The 18921-nt window shown below is 42.5% G+C and overlaps 1 protein-coding gene across 1 annotated transcript in view; it reads right to left on the minus strand.

The window, feature by feature from the left end:
- POLA2 (DNA polymerase alpha 2, accessory subunit) overlaps window positions 1-18921 on the minus strand; it is a gene marked incomplete in the record, with an annotated part of 701000 nt that overhangs the window by 254477 nt on the left and 427602 nt on the right.

An 18921-nucleotide genomic window follows, 5' to 3' on the forward strand; every position in this document is an offset into this window, starting at 1 on the left:
TATCCCTGAGATATGATCTCCAACGCCCAGGGATCTTGAACAACTCTTGCCCACGCCTGGGCGAAGAGAGAAAGTCTGCCCCCTATTAGATCCGTTACCGGATAGGGGGCCGTTCCTTCATGCTGTCTTAGAGGCAGCAGCAGGCTTTCTGGCCTGCTTGCCCTTGTTCCAGGACTGGTTAGGTTTCCAGCCCGGCTTGGATTGAGCAAAAGTTCCCTCTTGATTTGTAGCAGATGAAGTTGATGCTGCACCTGCCTTGAAGTTTCGTTTGGCCTTTGATTTGGCCCTGTCCTGAGGAAGAGCATGACCCTTACCTCCAGTAATGTCAGCAATAATTTCCTTCAAACCAGGCCCGAATAGGGTCTGCCCCTTGAAGGGAATGTTAAGTAATTTAGACTTTGAAGTCACGTCAGCTGACCAAGATTTAAGCCATAGCGCCCTACGCGCCTGGATGGCGAATCCAGTATTCTTAGCCGTTAGTTTAGTCAAATGAACAATGGCATCAGAAACAAAAGCTAGCTAGCTTAAGTGTTCTAAGCTTGTCAAGTATTTCAGTCAATGGAGTAGCTGTCTGAAAGGCCTCTTCCAGAGACTCAAACCAGAACGCCGCAGCAGCAGTGACAGGTGCAATGTATGCAAGGGGCTGCAGGATAAAACCTTGTTGAATAAACATTTTCTTAAGGTAACCTAATTTTTTATCCATTGGATCTGAAAAAGCACAACTGTCCTCGACAGGGATAGTGGTACGCTTTGCTAAAGTAGAAACTGCTCCCTCCACCTTAGGGACCGTCTGCCATAAGTCCCGTATGATGGCGTCTATTGGAAACATTTTTCTAAAAATAGGAGGGGGGGAAAACGGCACACCGGGTCTATCCCACTCCTTAATAATAATTTCTGTAAACCTTTTAGGTATTGGAAAAACATCAGTACACACCGGCACTGCATAGTATTTCTCCAGTTTACACAATTTCTCTGGTACTGCAATTGTGTCACAGTCATTCAGAGCATCTAACACCTCCCCAAGCAATACACAGAGGTTCTCAAGCTTAAATTTAAAAGTAGAAATATCTAAATCAGGTTTCCCTGAATCAGAAATGTCACCCACAGACTGAAGCTCTCCTTCCTCAGCTTCTGCATATTGTGACGCAGTATGACATGGGCCTTAAGGCATCTGCGCGCTCTGTACTACGTCAAACCCCAAAGCTATCGCGCTTTCCTCTGAATTCAGGCAGTCTGGCTAATACCGCTGACAGGGTATTATCCATGATTGCCGCCATGTCCTGCAAAGTAATCGCTATGGGCGTCTTTGATGTACTTGGCGTCATTTTAGCGTGAGTCCCTTGAGCGGAAGTCAAAGGGTCTAACACGTGGGGAGAGTTAGTCGGCATAACTTCCCCCTCGCCAGAATCCTCTGGTGATAACATTTTTAAAGATAAAAACTGATCTTTATTGTTTAAAGTGAAATCAATACATTTAGTACACATTCTCATATGGGGTTCCACCATGGCTTTTAAACATAATGAACAAGGAGTTTCCTCTGTGTCAGACATGTTTATACAGACTAGCAATGAGACTAGCAAGCTTGGAAAACACTTTAAATCAAGTTAAACAAGCAATATAAAAAACGTTACTGTGCCTTTAAGAGAAACAAATTTTGCTAAAATTTTAAATAACAGTGAAAAAAGGCAGTTAAACTAATGAAATTTTTACAGTGTATGTAACAAGTTAGCAGAGCATTGCACCCACTTGCAAATGGATGATTAACCCCTTAATACAAAAAAAACGGATTAACAAAATGAAAAAAACGTTTTTAAACAGTCACAATTGCCACAGCTCCACTGTGGCTTTACCTTCCTCAATACACGACTTTTGAAGCCTTTTGAGCCCTTCAGAGATGTCCTATAGCATGCAGGGAACTGCTGAGGGAAGCTGAAGGTCTCTGTCTAATTTTAACTGCGCAAAAAAAGTGCTAAAATAGGCCCCTCCCACTCATATTACAACAGTGGAAAGCCTCAGGAAACTGTTTCTAGGCAAAAATCAAGCCAGCCATGTGGAAAAAACTAGGCCCCAATAAGTTTTATCACCAAAGCATATATAAAAACGATTAAACATGCCAGCAAACGTTTTATATTGCATATTAATCAGGGTATATACCTCTGATAGCAAGCCTGATACTAGTCGCTATTAAAACATAATTTATGCTTACCTGATAAATTTATTTCTCTTGTAGTGTATCCAGTCCACGGATCATCCATTACTTATGGGATATTCTCCTTCCCAACAGGAAGTTGCAAGAGGATCACCCACAGCAGAGCTGCTATATAGCTCCTCCCCTAACTGCCATATCCAGTCATTCGACCGAAACAAACAGAGAAAGGAGAAACCATAGGGTGCAGTGGTGACTGTAGTTTAATTCAATTTTAGACCTGCCTTAAAATGACAGGGCGGGCCGTGGACTGAATACACTACAAGAGAAATAAATTTATCAGGTAAGCATAAATTATGTTTTCTCTTGTTAAGTGTATCCAGTCCACGGATCATCCATTACTTATGGGATACCAATACCAAAGCTAAAGTACACGGATGATGGGAGGGACAAGGCAGGGATTAAGCGGAGGGAACCACTGCCTGAAGAACCTTTCTCCCAAAAACAGCCTCCGAAGAAGCAAAAGTATCAAATTTGTAAAATTTTGAAAAAGTGTGAAGCGAAGACCAAGTTGCGGCCTTGCAAATCTGTTCAACAGAGGCCTCATTTTTAAAGGCCCAGGTGGAAGCCACAGCTCTAGTAGAATGAGCTGTAATTCTTTCAGGGGGCTGCTGTCCAGCAGTCTAATAGGCTAGGCGTATAATACTCCGAAGCCAAAAGGAAAGAGAGGTTGCCGAAGCTTTTTGACCTCTCCTCTGTCCAGAATAAACGACAAATAGGGAAGATGTTTGACGAAAATCTTTAGTAGCTTGTAAGTAAAACTTCAAGGCACGGACTACGTCCAGATCATGTAAAAGACGTTCCTTCTTTGAAGAAGGATTAGGACACAATGATGGAACAACAATCTCTTCATTGATATTCTTGTTAGAAACCACCTTAGGTAAAAACCCAGGTTTGGTACGCAGAACTACCTTAGCTGCATGAAAAATCAGATAAGGAGAATCACATTGTAAGGCAGATAGCTCAGAGACTCTCCGAGCCGAGGAAATAGCCATCAAAAACAGAACTTTCCAAGATAAAAGCTTAATTTCAATGGAATGAAGGGGTTCAAACGGAACTCCTTGAAGAACTTTAAGAACCAAGTTTAAGCTCCATGGGGGAGCAACAGGTTTAAACACAGGCTTAATTCTAACCAAAGTCTGACAAAATGCCTGGACGTCTGGAACTTCTGCCAGACGCTTGTGCAAAAGAATAGAGAGAGCAGAAATCTGTCCCTTTAAGGAACTAGCTGATAATCCTTTGTCCAAACCCTCTTGGAGAAAGGACAATATCCTAGGAATCCTAACCTTACTCCATGAGTAATTCTTGGATTCACACCAGTAAAGATATGTACGCCATATCTTATGGTAGATTTTCCTGGTAACAGGCTTTCGTGCCTGTATTAAGGTATCAATGACTGACTCGGAGAAGCCACGCTTTGATAGAATCAAGCGTTCAATCTCCATGCAGTCAGTCTCAGAGAAATTAGATTTGGATGATTGAAAGGACCTTGTATTAGAAGGTCCTGTCTTAGAGGCAGAGTCCATGGTGGTAAGGATGACATGTCCACTAGGTCTGCATACCAGGTCCTGCGTGGCCACGCAGGTGCTATTAGAATCACCAATGCTCTCTCCTGTTTGATTTTGGCAATCAATCGAGGGAGCAGAGGAAACGGTGGAAACACATAAGCCAGGTTGAAGAACCAAGGCGCTGCAGGAGCATCTATCATCGTCGCTTCTGGGTCCCTGGACCTGGATCCGTAACAAGGAAGCTTGGCGTTCTGGCGAGACGCCATGAGATCCAACTCTGGTTTGCCCCAACAATGAATCAATTGAGCAAACACCTCCGGATGGAGTTCCCACTCCCCCGGGTGAAAAGTCTGATGACTTAGAAAATCCGCCTCCCAGTTCTCCACGCCTGGCATATGGATTGCTGACAGGTGGCAAGAGTGAGTCTCTGCCCAGCGAATTATTTTTGAGACTTCTAACATCGCTAGGGTACTCCTGGTTCCCCCTTGATGGTTGATGTAAGCCACAGTCGTGATATTGTCCGACTGAAATCTGATGAACCTCAGTGTTGCTAACTGAGGCCAAGTCAGAAGAGCATTGAATATTGCTCTTAACTCCAGAATATTTATCGGAAGGAGTTTCTCCTCCTGAGTCCACGATCCCTGTGCCTTCAGGGAGTTCCAGACTGCACCCCAACCTAGAAGGCTGGCATCTGTTACAATTGTCGAATCTGGCCTGCGAAAGGTCATACCCTCGGACAGGTGGACCCGAGACAACCACCAGAGAAGAGAATCTCTGGTCTCTTGATCCAGATTTAGCAGAGGGGACAAATCTGTGTAATTCCCATTCCACTGACTTAGCATGCATAATTGCAGCGGTCTGAGATGTAGGCGCGCAAATGGCACTATGTCCATTGCCGCTACCATTAAGCCGATCACCTCCATACACTGAGCCACCGAAGGGCGCGGAATGGAATGAAGAATACGGCAAGCATTTAGAAGCTTTGATAACCTGGACTCCGTCAGGTAAATTTTCATCTCTACAGAATCTATAAGAGTCCCTAAGTGGGGATAGAGAACTCTTTTCCTCTCTCTGTATGAGACTTGGCAATTTGAAAGCTTAACGCCTGTATCAGGATGTCGTCTAGATAGAGCCACCGCTATGCCTCGCGGTCTTAGAACTGCCAGAAGTGAGCCCAGAACCTTCGTAAAGATTCTCGGGGCTGTAGGCAACCCGAAGGGAAGAGCTACAAATTGGTAATGCCTGTCTAGAAAGGCAAACCTTAGGAACCGATGATGATCTTTGTGAATCGGTATGTGAAGGTAGGCATCCTTTAAGTCCACTGTGGTCATGTACTGACCCTCTTGGATCATGGGTAGGATGGTCCGAATAGTTTCCATCTTGAATGACGGAACTCTGAGGAATTTGTTTAAGATCTTTAGATCCAAAATTGGTCTGAAGGTTCCCTCTTTTTTGGGAACCACAAACAGATTTGAATAAAAACCCTGTCCTTGTTCCGTCCGCAGAACTGGATGGATCACTCCCATTACTAGGAGGTCTTGCACACAGCGTAGGAATGCCTCTTTCTTTATCTGATTTGCAGATAACCTTGAAAGATGAAATCTCCCTTGTGGAGGGGAAGCTTTGAAGTCCAGAAGATATCCCTGAGATATGATCTCCAACGCCCAGGGATCCTGAACATCTCTTGCCCACGCCTGGGTGAAGAGAAAAAGTCTGCCCCTACTAGATCCGTCGCCGGATAGGGGGCCGTTCCTTCATGCTGTCTTAGAGGCAGCAGCAGGCTTTCTGGCCTGCTTGCCTTTGTTCCAGGACTGGTTAGGTTTCCAGGCCTGCTTAGATTGAGCAAAAGTTCCCTCTTGTCTTGAAGCGGAGGAAGTTGATGCTGCACCTGCCTTGGAATTTCGAAAGGCACGAAAATTAGACTGTTTGGCCTTTGATTTGGCCCTGTCCTGAGGAAGGGTATGACCCTTACCTCCAGTAATGTCAGCAATAATTTCTTTCAAACCAGGCCCGAAAGGAATGTTGAGTAATTTAGACTTTGAAGTCACATCAGCTGACCAGGATTTCAGCCATAGCGCCCTACGTGCCTGGATGGCGAATCCGGAATTCTTAGCCGTTAGTTTAGTCAAATGAACAATGGCATCAGAAACAAATGAGTTAGCTAGCTTAAGAGTTCTAAGCTTGTGAACAATTTCAGTCAATGGAGCTGTATGGATGGCCTCTTCCAGGGCCTCAAACCAGAATGCCGCCGCAGCAGTGACAGGCGCAATGCATGCAAGGGGCTGTAAAATAAAACCTTGCTGAATAAACATTTTCTTAAGGTAACCCTCTAATTTTTTATCCATTGGATCTGAAAAAGCACAACTGTCCTCAACCGGGATAGTGGTACGCTTTGCTAAAGTAGAAACGGCTCCCTCCACCTTAGGGACAGTCTGCCATAAGTCCCGTGTAGTGGCATCTATTGGAAACATTTTTCTAAATATAGGAGGTGGGGAAAAGGGCACACCGGGCCTATCCCACGCCTTACTAATAATTTCTGTAAGCCTTTTAGGTATTGGAAAAACATCAGTACTCACCGGCACTGCATAGTATTTATCCAGCCTACACAATTTCTCTGGCACTGCAATTGTGTCACAGTTATTCAGAGCAGCTAATACCTCCCCAAGCAATACACGGAGGTTCTCAAGCTTAAATTTAAAATTAGAAATCTCTGAATCAGGTCTCCCCGATTCAGAGACGTCATCCACAGACTGAAGCTCTCCATCCTCAGGTTCTGCATATTGTGACGCAGTATCAGACATGGCTCTTACAGCATCTACACGCTCTGTATCTCGTCTAACCCCAGAGCTATCGCGCTTGCCTCTCAATTCAGGCAATCTGGATAATACCTCTGACAGGGTATTATTCATGATTGCAGCCATGTCCTGCAAAGTAATCGCTATGGGCGTCCCTGATTTACTTGGCGCCATATTAGCGTGCGTCCCTTGAGCGGGAGGCGAAGAGTCTGACAAGTGGGGAGAGTTAGTCGGCATAACTTCCCCCTCGACAGACCCCTCTGGTGACAATTCTTTTATAGATAAAGACTGATCTTTACTGTTTAAGGTGAAATCAATACATTTAGTAAACTTTCTCCTATGGGGCTCCACCATGGCTTTTAAATATAATGAACAAGTATCCTCTGTTTCAGACATGTTTGTACAGACTAGCAATGAGACTAGCAAGCTTGGAAAACACTTTAAAGCAAGTTAACAAGCAATATAAAAAAACGTTACTGTGCCTTTAAGAGAAACAAATTTTGACAAAATTTGAAATAACAGTGAAAAAAGGCAGTTACACTAACAAAATTTTTACAGTGTATGTAACAAGTCAGCAGAGCATTGCACCCACTTGCAAATGGATGATTAACCCCTTAATAACAAAAACAGAATAATAAATGACAAAAACGTTTTTTAAACACAGTCACAACAACTGCCACAGTCTACTGTGATTGTTACCCTCCTCAAATACGACTTTGAAGCCTTTGGAGCCCTTCAGAGATGTCCTGGATCATGCAGGAAGAAGCTGAATGTCTGTCAGTATTTTTAGCTGCACAGAAAAGCACTAAAATAGGCCCTTCCCACTCATATTGCAACAGTGGAAAGCTTCAGGAAACTGTCTCTAGGCAGAAATCAAACCAGCCATGTGGAAAAAAACTAGGCCCCAATAAGTTTTGTCACCAAACATATATAAAAACGATTAACATGCCAGCAAACGTTTTATATTACATTTTTATAAGAGAATGCATCTCTATTAATAAGCTATCACTGCATTTAAGGCTATACTTACATTAATCCGGTATAAGCAGCATTTTCTAGCAAATTCCATCCCTAGAAAAATATTAACTGCACATACCTTATTGCAGGAAAACCTGCACGCCATTCCCTCTCTGAAGTTACCTCACTCCTCAGAATATGTGAGAACAGCCATGGATCTTAGTTACTTCTGCTAAGATCATAGAAAATGCAGGCAGATTCTTCTTCTAAATACTGCCTGAGATAAACAGCACACTCCGGTACCATTTAAAAATAAACTTTTGATTGAAGAAATAAACTAAGTATAAAACACCACTCTCCTCTTACGACCTCCATCTTTGTTGAGGGTTGCAAGAGAATGACTGGATATGGCAGTTAGGGGAGGAGCTATATAGCAGCTCTGCTGTGGGTGATCCTCTTGCAACTTCCTGTTGGGAAGGAGAATATCCCATAAGTAATGGATGATCCGTGGACTGGATACACTTAACAAGAGAAATCACTGTATTTAGGCTTAACTTACATTAATCCGGTATCAGCAGCATTTTCTAGCAATTCCATCCCTAGAAAAACTTAAAACTGCACATACCTTATTGCAGGATACCCTGCACGCTATTCTCCCTCTGAAGTTACCTCACTCCTCAGACATATGTGAGAACAGCAGTGGATCTTAGTTACTTCTGCTAAGATAATAGAAAACGCAGGCAGATTCTTCTTCTAAATGCTGCCTGAGATAAAATAGTACAACTCCGGTACCATTTAAAAATAATAAACTCTTGATTGAAGAAAAAACTAACTATAATACACCACTTTCCTCTTACTACCTCCAGCTATGTTGAGAGTTGCAAGAGAATGACTGGGTATGGCAGTGAGGGGAGGAGCTATATAGCAGCTCTGCTGTGGGTGATCCTCTTGCAACTTCCTGTTGGGAAGGAGAATATCCCACAAGTAATGGATGATCCGTGGACTGGATACACCTTACAAGAGAAACACTACAATTTCCTGACTATTATCAAAAGAAACTACTTTGGGTAAGGAACTAGAATGAGTAGGTAAAACATTTTTATCTGGATGGAATATCAGATACGGAGGATCACACAAGAGAGCTGATAATTCAAACACCCTAGCAGAGGAAATAGTTCATATAAAACAAAAAACTTTCCAGAACAACTGAAGGTCCGATTCGTGCATAAATTGAGATTCAATAAATTTAGGTTGAGATTCCAAGGAGGAGCGATCAGCTTTATAACCCGGTCTGATTCCAACCAAAGCCAGCACAAAGACTTGAATATCAGAAGTCTAGCTTGCCTTCTATGGAACAAGATTGCAAGAGCAGAATTGTGACCCTTCAAAGTACTGAACTTTTATCCAAGCCATCTTCAAGAAAATGAAGCATTCAAGGAATTCTAAAAGGATGCCAAGCATAACCTTGCTCCAGGCACTAAGAAAGATACACTTTCCAAACCTTAAAATACATTTTCCTACTAACTGGTTTACAGGCCTGAATCAGGGCATCTACCACCGAGGAAGAAAAACCCTTTAAAAAGGGATTCTAAACCCAAATTTTTACTTTCATGATTTAAATAGAGCAGCAATTTTAAGCAACTTTCTAATTTACTCCTATTATACATTTTTGTTTTAATTCTCTTGTTATCTTTATTTAAAAAGCAGGATTTTCCAACCGCGGTCCTCAAGTACCCCAACAGGCATGGTTTTCATTATAGCCGAACCAGTGCACATGTGAAGTAATCAGCTGTTCAGCAACCAACCTGCTCTCATCCATCAGCTGATTATTTCACTTGTGCTCTAGTTTAGCTATACTGTTGGGGGTACTTGAGGACAGCGGTTGGGAAACATTGGACTAGATGATATAGCAAAGTTACTGCAAATGCATAGATCACTTCCGCTGGAGGGTCCCCTTGACCTTGCTCCATATCTGGAAGGTTTGCGATTCAGCAGAGACGCCATCAAGACTATATCTGGAAGGCCCCAGCGCGGAATCAACTAGTCGAATATATCCTGATTGAGGGCACCATTACTCCAAATGAAAAGCCTGACTCCTCAAGTAATCCGCCTCCCAATTGTTGACTCCTGGAATGTGATTTGCAGAATTTGTAAACTGATTCTGCCCAAGCCAGAATGCAAGTTACCTCCTTCATTGCTAGGCAACTGCGAGTGACCCCTTATGATTGATGTAGGCTACTGTAGTAATGTTGTCAGATTGAAAACAAATCAACTAAACAGACTTGAGAAGAGGCCAAGCCTGAAGGGCTTAGAAGATTGCACAGTTCTAATATATCGATTGGTAAACTTGCCTCCCTGAGGAAACCAAACTCCCCGAGATCTCCGAAAACCCCAGACCGCTCTCCAACAAGAGAGACTTGCATCCATGGTTATCTCCCAGGACAGATGAAGAAAGCACATTCCCAGAGAAATCGAGATGGAAGAAGTCCACCAAGAAATCCAAAATAGGTCTGAAGATTCCCTCCTTCTTTGGGACAATAAAGAGGTTAGGGTAAAACCCCTTCCACTGTTCTGATCGAGTGACAAACTATCACCCTCATGTTCTCTTGATCCTAAATACAATGAAGAAAGGCAGATTTTTTGGGGGTCTCTAGGAGAGAAGAGACAGAAGAAATCTCCCTCAAGGAGGCAGAGCTTGAAAGCCTATCTTGTACCCTTGAGATATAATCTCCAGTACCCAAGGATCCTAAATAGACCGAGTAGGCCTTCTGAAAAACGCTCAAGCTGGCCCTTACCAGCAACGAGTCTGGGTCAGGGTAAAATCTTCATGCAGATTTTGGATTGTAAGATTTATTAGCCTGCATGGAAGTGTTCCATACTGGATTGGGCTTCCAGAACATTGTAGACTTCGATTTTTGAGAGGAAGATGCCTTCTGGCTTCTAGACTGGCGAAAGAAGCGAGAATGATTATTGGATTTTCCTTTGGATCTGGATTTCTTATCTTGAGGAAGGAATGCTCCCTTGCCAGCCGTGACAGAGTCCAAAATTTTTTTTTCCATGGAAGGATAAGAATAAAAGTCTGGACTTTGAAACCAAGTCTGAGAACCAAGATTTCAACCATAAGGCCCTTCTGGAAAGGACAGCTAGAGCCATATTATTAGTGTTGATATGAATGATTTAAATTATTGCATCGCAATTAAAATTGTTAGCCTATCTTAAGAATCTTATACACTCCTGAATATCCTCTAAGGAAGATTCAGTGGAAACCATATCAGATAAGGAATCTCACCAAAGAGATGACGTACCAGTGAAACAAGCAATACCTAAAGCTGGCAGAAATAGACCCCCCTTGGAGAAAAGTTTATGAAATAGCTTCCCAACTTCCTATTTATGGAGTCTCTTAAAGTACTGTCTTCCAGAGGTATTGTGGTTCTTTTCACTTAAGTAGGTATGGTTCAATCCACTTTCGGAATGGATTCTCAAAGCTATAAACTAAAATCTGGAAGGGGAAACATCTTGAATTTTTTGAAACGGAAGGAATTGAAATCCAGGTTTGTCCCATTCCTTATTTATAATTTCAGACAAACCATCTGGTACAGGAAAAGCTTATACAGACAGCCTTAGGCTTAAATATTATATCCATCCAGCTGCTTTACAGACTCATCTTCAACTGGTTTAGGATCCTGAATCCCTAAAGTCTGTAATACCTCCTTAAGGAGAATGCAATTGTTCAACTTTAGACACCAATGATGTCTCCTCAGATTCTTGATCTGAATTTGAGGATAAGTCCTTCAAAGACAATTTAAACTGCAGCATGTACCTACTGATAGCCTGTGGGCTGTATGGGAGAACAAATTACTTACCCAGCAGACACCCCCTACAATGTGCTTACCCAGATGATACCCGAGGATGCAGTAGAGAGCCCATCCAGTACTGCACTAGACAGTAGAGGGAGAACATATACATAGCCAAACAAAAGGAGACTGAAGGACCAGTCCCAGCAACACCTGCAGCAGGCTTGTGATCATTTATCCCACAGGAGATTTGCATTGCACAGCCAAATACTGTGTTCCGCTCTTCAAGACTTCCCCCTATGAGGGAAATGCAGGATAAAAAAAATTCCCTTTCCAATGAAAAACATAATTTATGTAAGAATTAACCTGATAAATTAATTTCTTTCATATTGGCAAGAGTCCATGAGCTAGTTACGTATGGGATATACAATCCTACCAGGAGGGGCAAAGTTTCCCAAACCTCAAAATGCCTATAAATACACCCCTCACCACACCCACAATTCAGTTTAATGAATAGCCAAGAAGTGGGGTTATAAAGGAGCAAAAGCATAAACAAAGGAATTGGAATAATTGTGCTTTATACAAAAAAATCATAACCACCATAAAAAGGGTGGGCCTCATGGACTCTTGCCAATATGAAAGAAATTAATTTATCAGATAAATTTTTACATAAATGATGTTTTCTTTCATGTAATTGGCAAGAGTCCATGAGCTAGTGACATATGGTATAGCAATACCCAAGATGTGGAACTCCACGCAAGAGTCACTAGAGAGGGAGGGATAAAAAATAAAGACTGTCAATTCCGCTGAAAAAATTAATCCACAACCCAAATCATAAGTTTTAATCTTATAATGGAAAAGAAAAAAACTGAAAATATAAGCAGAAGATTCAAACTGAAACAGCTGCCTGAAGAACTTTTCTACCAAAAACTGCTTTTGAAGAAGAAAAAACATCAAAATGGTAGAATTTAGTAAATGTATGCAAAGAAGACCAACTTGCTGCTTTGCATATCTGATCAACTGAAGCTTCATTCTTAAAAGCCCAGGAAGTGGAAACTGACCTAGTAGAATGAGCTATAATCCTCTGAGACGGGGATTTACCCAACTCCAAATAAGCGTGATGAATCAAAAGCTTTAACCAAGATGCCAAAGAAATGGCAGAAGCCTTCTGACCTTTCCTAGAACCAGAAAAGATAACAAATAGACTAGAAGTCTTCCTGAAATCTTTAGTAGCTTCAACATATTTCAAAGCTCTCACCACATCCAAAGAATGTAAAGATCTTTCCAAAGAATTCTTAGGATGGGGACACAAAGAAGGGACAACAATTTCCCTACTAATGTTGTTGGAATTCACAACTTTAGCTAAGAATTTAAATGAAGTCTGCAAAACTGCCTTATCCTGATGAAAAATCAGAAAAGGAGACTCACAAGAAAGAGCAGATAATTCAGAAACTCTTCTAGCAGAAGAGATGGCAAAAAGAAACACTTTCCAAGAAAGCAATTTAATGTCCAAAGAATGCATAGGCTCAAATGGAGGAGCCTGTAAAGCCTTCAAAACCAAATTAAGACTCAAAGGAGGAGAGATTGATTTAATGACAGGCTTGATACGAATCAAAGCCTGTACAAAACAATGAATATCAGGGAGTTTAGCAATTCTTCTGTGGAATAAAACAGAAAGAGCAGAGATTTGTCCTTTCAAAGAACTTGCAGACAAACCCTTATCCAAACCACCCTGAAGAAACTGTAAAATTCTAGGAATTCTAAAAGAATGCCAAGAGAATTTATGAGAAGAACACCATGAAATGTAAGTCTTCCAAACTCGATAATAAATCATTCTAGACACAAATTTACGAGCCTGCAACATAGTATTAATCACTGAGTCAGAGAAACCTCTATGACTAAGCACTAAGCGTTCAATTTCCATACCTTAAAATTTAATGATTTAAGATCCTGATGGAAAAAAGGAGCTTGAGATAGGTCTGGTCTTAGTGGAAGTGTGAATATAGTGGTGAAAGACAGCACCTTTACGGATGTCCTGGGGCACAGGAATGGGTTAGCCAAACCCCAATGTACATGATTAAGAACCAAGTTATGGTTTGAAACGTTGTTTGTATGATGGACCCTGCAAGGAAACAATAAAGGTCTTTTAAATTTTACTGGAGGCTGGAAAATTACTTCCTTAGTGGAAGTGGCCATGGTTTGCAACTGGACATCCGAACAAGATCCGCATACCAAAACCTGTGAGCCCATGCTGGAGCCACCAGCAGTACAAATGATTGATCCATGATGATCTTGGAAATCACTCTTGGAAGAAGAACTAGAGGCAGAAAAATATAGGCAGGTTGATAACTCCAAGGAAGTGTCAATGCATCCACTGCTTTCGCCTGAGGATCCCTGGACCTGGACAGGTACCTGGGAAGTTTCTTGTTTAGATGAGATGCCATCAGATCTATTTCTGGAAGACCCCACATCTGAACAACTTGAAAAAAACAAACATCTGGGTGAAGCAACCACTCTCCCGGATGTAAAGCTTGACGACTGAGATAATCCGCTTCCCAATTGTCTATACCTGGCATATGGAACGCAGAAATTAGACAGGAGCTGGATTCTGCCCAAACAAGTATCCGGGATACTGCGTTCATAGCTTGAGGACTGTGAGTCCCACCCTGATGATTGACATACGCCAAAGTTGTGACATTGTCTGTCTGAAAATAAATAAACGGCTCTCTCTTCAATAGAGGCCAAAACTGAAGAGCTCTGAGAATCGCACGGAGTTCCAAAATATTGACTGGTAATCTGGCCTCTTGAGATTTATAACCCTTGTGCTGTCAGAGATCCCCAGACAGCTCCCCAACCTGAAAGACTCGCATCTGTTGTGATCACAGTCCAGGTCTTTTGAAAAAAAGAGGCCCCTATACAATGGTGATCTAACCACCAAGTCAGAGATAGTCTAACATTGGGATCTAAGGATATTAATTGTGATATCCTTGTATAATCCCTGCACCATTGGTTCAGCATACAAAGCTGAACAGGTCTCATGTGAAAACGAGCAAAGGGGATCGGGTCTGATGCTGCAGTCATGAGACCTAAAACCTCCATGCACATAGCTATTGAAGGGAATGATTGAGACTGAAGGTTCCGACAAGCTGCAACCAATTTCAAATGTCTGTCTGTTAGAGACAAAGTCATGGATACTGAATCTATTTGGAAACCTAAAAAGGTTACCCTTGTCTGAGGAATCAAAGAACTCTTTGGTAAATTGATCCTCCAACCATGTCTTTGAAGAAACAACACTAGTTGATTCGTGTTAGATTCTGCAGAACGTAAAGACTGAGCAAGTACCAAGATATCGTCCAAATAAAACTTACATCACCACCTCCATAGGAGGCAAAGGTTGTAAAATTGAATTGTGGGTGTGGTGAGGGGTGTATTTATAGGCATTTTGAGGTTTGGGAGACTTTGCCCCTCCTGGTAGGATTGCATATCCCATACGTCACTAGCTCATGGACTCTTGGCCAATTACATGAAAGAAATAAAGTTTTAGCCAGTCATAAAGTCTAAATCCAGTTGTTTTATAAAGACAGACCTTTCATTAAGTTTAGAAGCTTAACCACTTTTATTAAGTAGGAAATGCAAAAAGAGAGCTGCGTATTTCAAAGTTCCTGCGCTCTCTTATTGAGATTGATTACTAGGTGTTTACTAAGCTACGAGATGCATTTTTATGTCATGCTGTATATCACAAAAACTTAAATTATGCTTACCTGATAATTTTCTTTTCTTCTGAACGGGTAGAGTCCACAGCTGCATTCATTACTTTTGGGAAATACAGACAACCCAGCCAAAGGCTTAAATACCTCCCTCACCCCACTTCCCTCATCCCCCAGTCATTCAGCCAAGGGAACAAGGAACAGTAGGAGAAATATCAGGGTGAAAAAAGGTGCCAGAAGAACAAAAAAAAAAAAAAAAAAAAAAAAAAAGGATTTAAGGCCGTCCACAGAAAAAACGTGCGGGAGTTGTGGTCTCTCCCCATTCAGAGGAAAAGAAAATTATCAGGTAAGCATAATTTAAGTTTTTCTTCTTAAAACGGGGAGAGTCCACAGCTGCATTCATTATTTTTGGGAAATCAATACCCAAGCTTATAGAGGACACTAAATGCAAACGTGCTGGAACAAGAGGTGGCCCTTTTTGAAGGCACCACAGCCTGACACAACCCGGATACCCTATAAACTATTTCAACAGAAGCAGGAGGAACAAAGTATGGAAGAGGACAAGGTAACTACCCATCAATTAGAACCATAAAGATCCCAGTTAGGGATGACACTAAATTCTGGACTCCAATGAGCACAAATGCCTCTGAGGAGACAAAATCCCACCTCTATAGACACAAAGAAAAAACCTCTCCATGAACAATGGCAAGGTAAACAAACAAAATTCCCACACCACATTCTCCCTAACTTAAAGAAGGGAAGAATCAGACAAGGTCCGAAAGAACTACCATAAACAATCCGGGAAGAATCAGGGACAAAACAGAGAGAGAAGCCCCTAGCATAACTCGAAAAGAGTGGCTACCAGGCTGCAAGAGGACAAAATCCCGTAGAAAAATACTCTACCGACAGAGGAGAGCAAGGAAAGGAAAAATTCCAGATCACCCCCTACATGGATCCAAAAGAAACCAATGGAAAGCCTTAACCAGAACTGAAGTCCCAGAAGGACAAAAGGTAGAACAAAACTACCTTACCATAGACAGCTAATTAGCACAGAGAAACTGAAGACCCGCAGTTCAGAAAAAAAACCCAGAGAGCAGAACTGGAACGGAATAATAACATCCGTCTACGCCACAAACGAAAGCCAAAGGCTTCTGTCGGATAGGCCGTCAGACTAAACTTCCAACCATAGTAACTAGCCAACCGAGTAGCTAGCAAACTTGCACCAGGACACTTGTCCCAAGGACAAGAGAGATTAAAAAATCCCAGCATCGACAAGGCCCGGAAATAAGATAACGAATCTCCAGCCACGAGTTCCTAAGGAAAAGAAGCAGGAAAGAGGCACCAACACCCAGAGTAACTCAGAATCCAGGATACCCAGCCTGATCACCCCTCAGAAACCCGAAGGGAGGGTACACTGCAGACAAGAGAAACCCTTGACCCACTGAACTCCTAGAGACAGATGAGGAAAACTACCCAAGGAGGAGCCAACTGGATAGGCGCAGTAGACCAGAGCCATCAAAATAGAAGGAAAACTAAGAAACCCAGGAGTATTTCAGTAAAGAAATTCCCAGGAAAAACTTACTCCATCTCTCCAGAAGAGAGAAGAACCGCCCCAGTAGGAACAAGGAGATTTCCGCAAGATGGGGAAAACAAGCTTACTACTGAACGCCGGACAGATCCAAGACTAAAAAAATCTGGAAAACATATTAACCAAACTGCCAAGTCAAAAGACGACGACTAGGTAAAAAAACCGGACCCCCCAAAACAGGTGCCGGATCAAGACCAAAAACCTTGCGTAACAACCACAAAGTAACCTAGAATGAAATTTGCACAAAAGTTGATGCATGCCATACCCCCATAGGGTCTAGAACTCATGATCTCTCATGAAGTAGCCCAGTGGCTGTCCACTCAGCACCAAAAGGCTCCTAAGATAATACCCACAAAGTCCGTAGACAAAGGTAGGACCCAAGAGAGATCAGAACTCCATGATTAAGAGAAAATGACAGTCTATAAAGATCCAGTCTGGATCAACCCTCAGACAACCTACAGCTCAAGGAATAACGAATGAACGAGCATCCTAAAACTCCTATTGGTTGATGGCAAGAGCGACTGCATAACAATCCCCCAGATCCCCAAGTATATAGGATCAAACAGAGGATACTGCAAGGACCAAAACAGTCCTAAAGAAACTAGTCTCCGCAACCAGATGACAGAAGCCCTACCCCCAAACAAAAAGGGGAAGCGAAAAACATAGCAATCCTCAAAAAAAGAGAGGAGAAAAACACTGGCAAAAAAGATCTGAAAATTGGACAATCCCATCCACAAGTAGTACTAATAGGGCGGGATAATCATCCCATACACCAGGTACTGGAGATCTCCATGCAGTCATCTGATCCTCCCCCTTCGGAACTATAAACATACTGCCATAGCAGAATTCGGAAACCCAGGAAAACATGCAAGCTATGCAGGGACAAAACACTAGTATCAAGTACTTAAATGTCAGTTAAGGCCATGCAAGAAAAACATTGGAAGTCCCACCAAGATGAAAGAAAGTAGGGCCAGCCGGATATCTAGGATAGAAGGGCCTCCTATAAACTTGTAGAAATAAAAAAACAACAACCTCGAAACAAGAGGTAAGGCAACTAGTACCCAAACAGGACCAGCCTGTTGGCAAGGATACAAAATGTCTGATATAACCTCAAAAGAACAGAGTTAACTAGTACCCAACCAGGACCAGCCTGCTGACCAGGGTACAACTTATCTGCTCAAGAACTAACTGAAAGTTCTAAACCCTAGCAGGGCTAGACTAAACAAACAGACAAATGACAGACAAATACGTTCTGAGGCTTAAACGTCGTCTCTTAACATCTTTTTTGTTTGTGACTTCCGCCAGAAGTAACAACCATTGCGACCATAAAATCGCTAGTATCAAAATCCCAGAGAAAAAAAAAAAAAACACTTTCCTAAAAGGAAAAGTCTACAACAGTCTCCAACTCTGCAAATAAAACAAAACGCATCCTAACCGGATCAAAAGAAGTAGGCCGCTCCAGCAGCTGAATGCCAAGAAAGAAATAGAAACACTAACAGAACCAGCCTTTCAGAGACCCGATTCCTCAAGAGCTCAGAACTGGGATTAGATACACAAGCAAAGACAATCAGGAGTATGATCCACATCCCTCCACTCGTCCTGCGCTGTTCGCCATCAGAATCAGAAGACTGAGGATCCGGAGGCAAATGAAGACTAAAATCCTCCCAAGCCTCTAGTACCTGCCTCAGCAGTACACACAGGCATGTCAGACTGAATCTAAAATGCAAAACTCATCTCTGGCGGGGCATTTGAAGGGCCCGATCCTGCCAGCTATCCCCTGAAGCCTCAGAGGGAACTGCTCCCCCAGAGGAAAGACCCACCAGGTAGAGAGGACGCGGATAAGCTTTTCACTGGCCCTCAAGAAGCTGTAAATGCACCAACGTCACTAATATGGCCATGCACAACCGAGCAGCAACCTCTGGTGGAAAGAAACCTCCTTCCGGAGAAGGGGTAACGGAATTTGGGACAACTGCTTGTTGCTTGTGTAGGAACAGAAAATTCCAGGGAACGCGCCTCACGGGACACAGAATCCTCAGAGGCGGACGGCTCAGCGGTCTCCAATCTCTCCCCAAAGGGAGAAAAGAGCACTCTATTACAGCGTACGGAACATAATTGATTGGGCTGGATTACCCGGGCTTCCATACAATCTAAGCAGGAAACTGATTCCGAGTCAGAGAAATCCTTTTCAGAAAAATCAGAATCCTCCATAACTTGACCAGACAAATTTGGACAAAAATAACTGGCACCTCACCCCCCCCCCCATGGCTGGGGCACTCACCACTTCCTATGACCCAGACATGTAAGCCAAAGAAAAGCGTGCCAGTCCACAAGAACTGCGTAGCTCTAAAAAAAATTGTACGTTCCGT

The sequence above is a fragment of the Bombina bombina genome, chromosome 7 (genome assembly GCF_027579735.1).
Source record: "Bombina bombina isolate aBomBom1 chromosome 7, aBomBom1.pri, whole genome shotgun sequence".
NCBI lineage: Eukaryota > Metazoa > Chordata > Amphibia > Anura > Bombinatoridae > Bombina > Bombina bombina.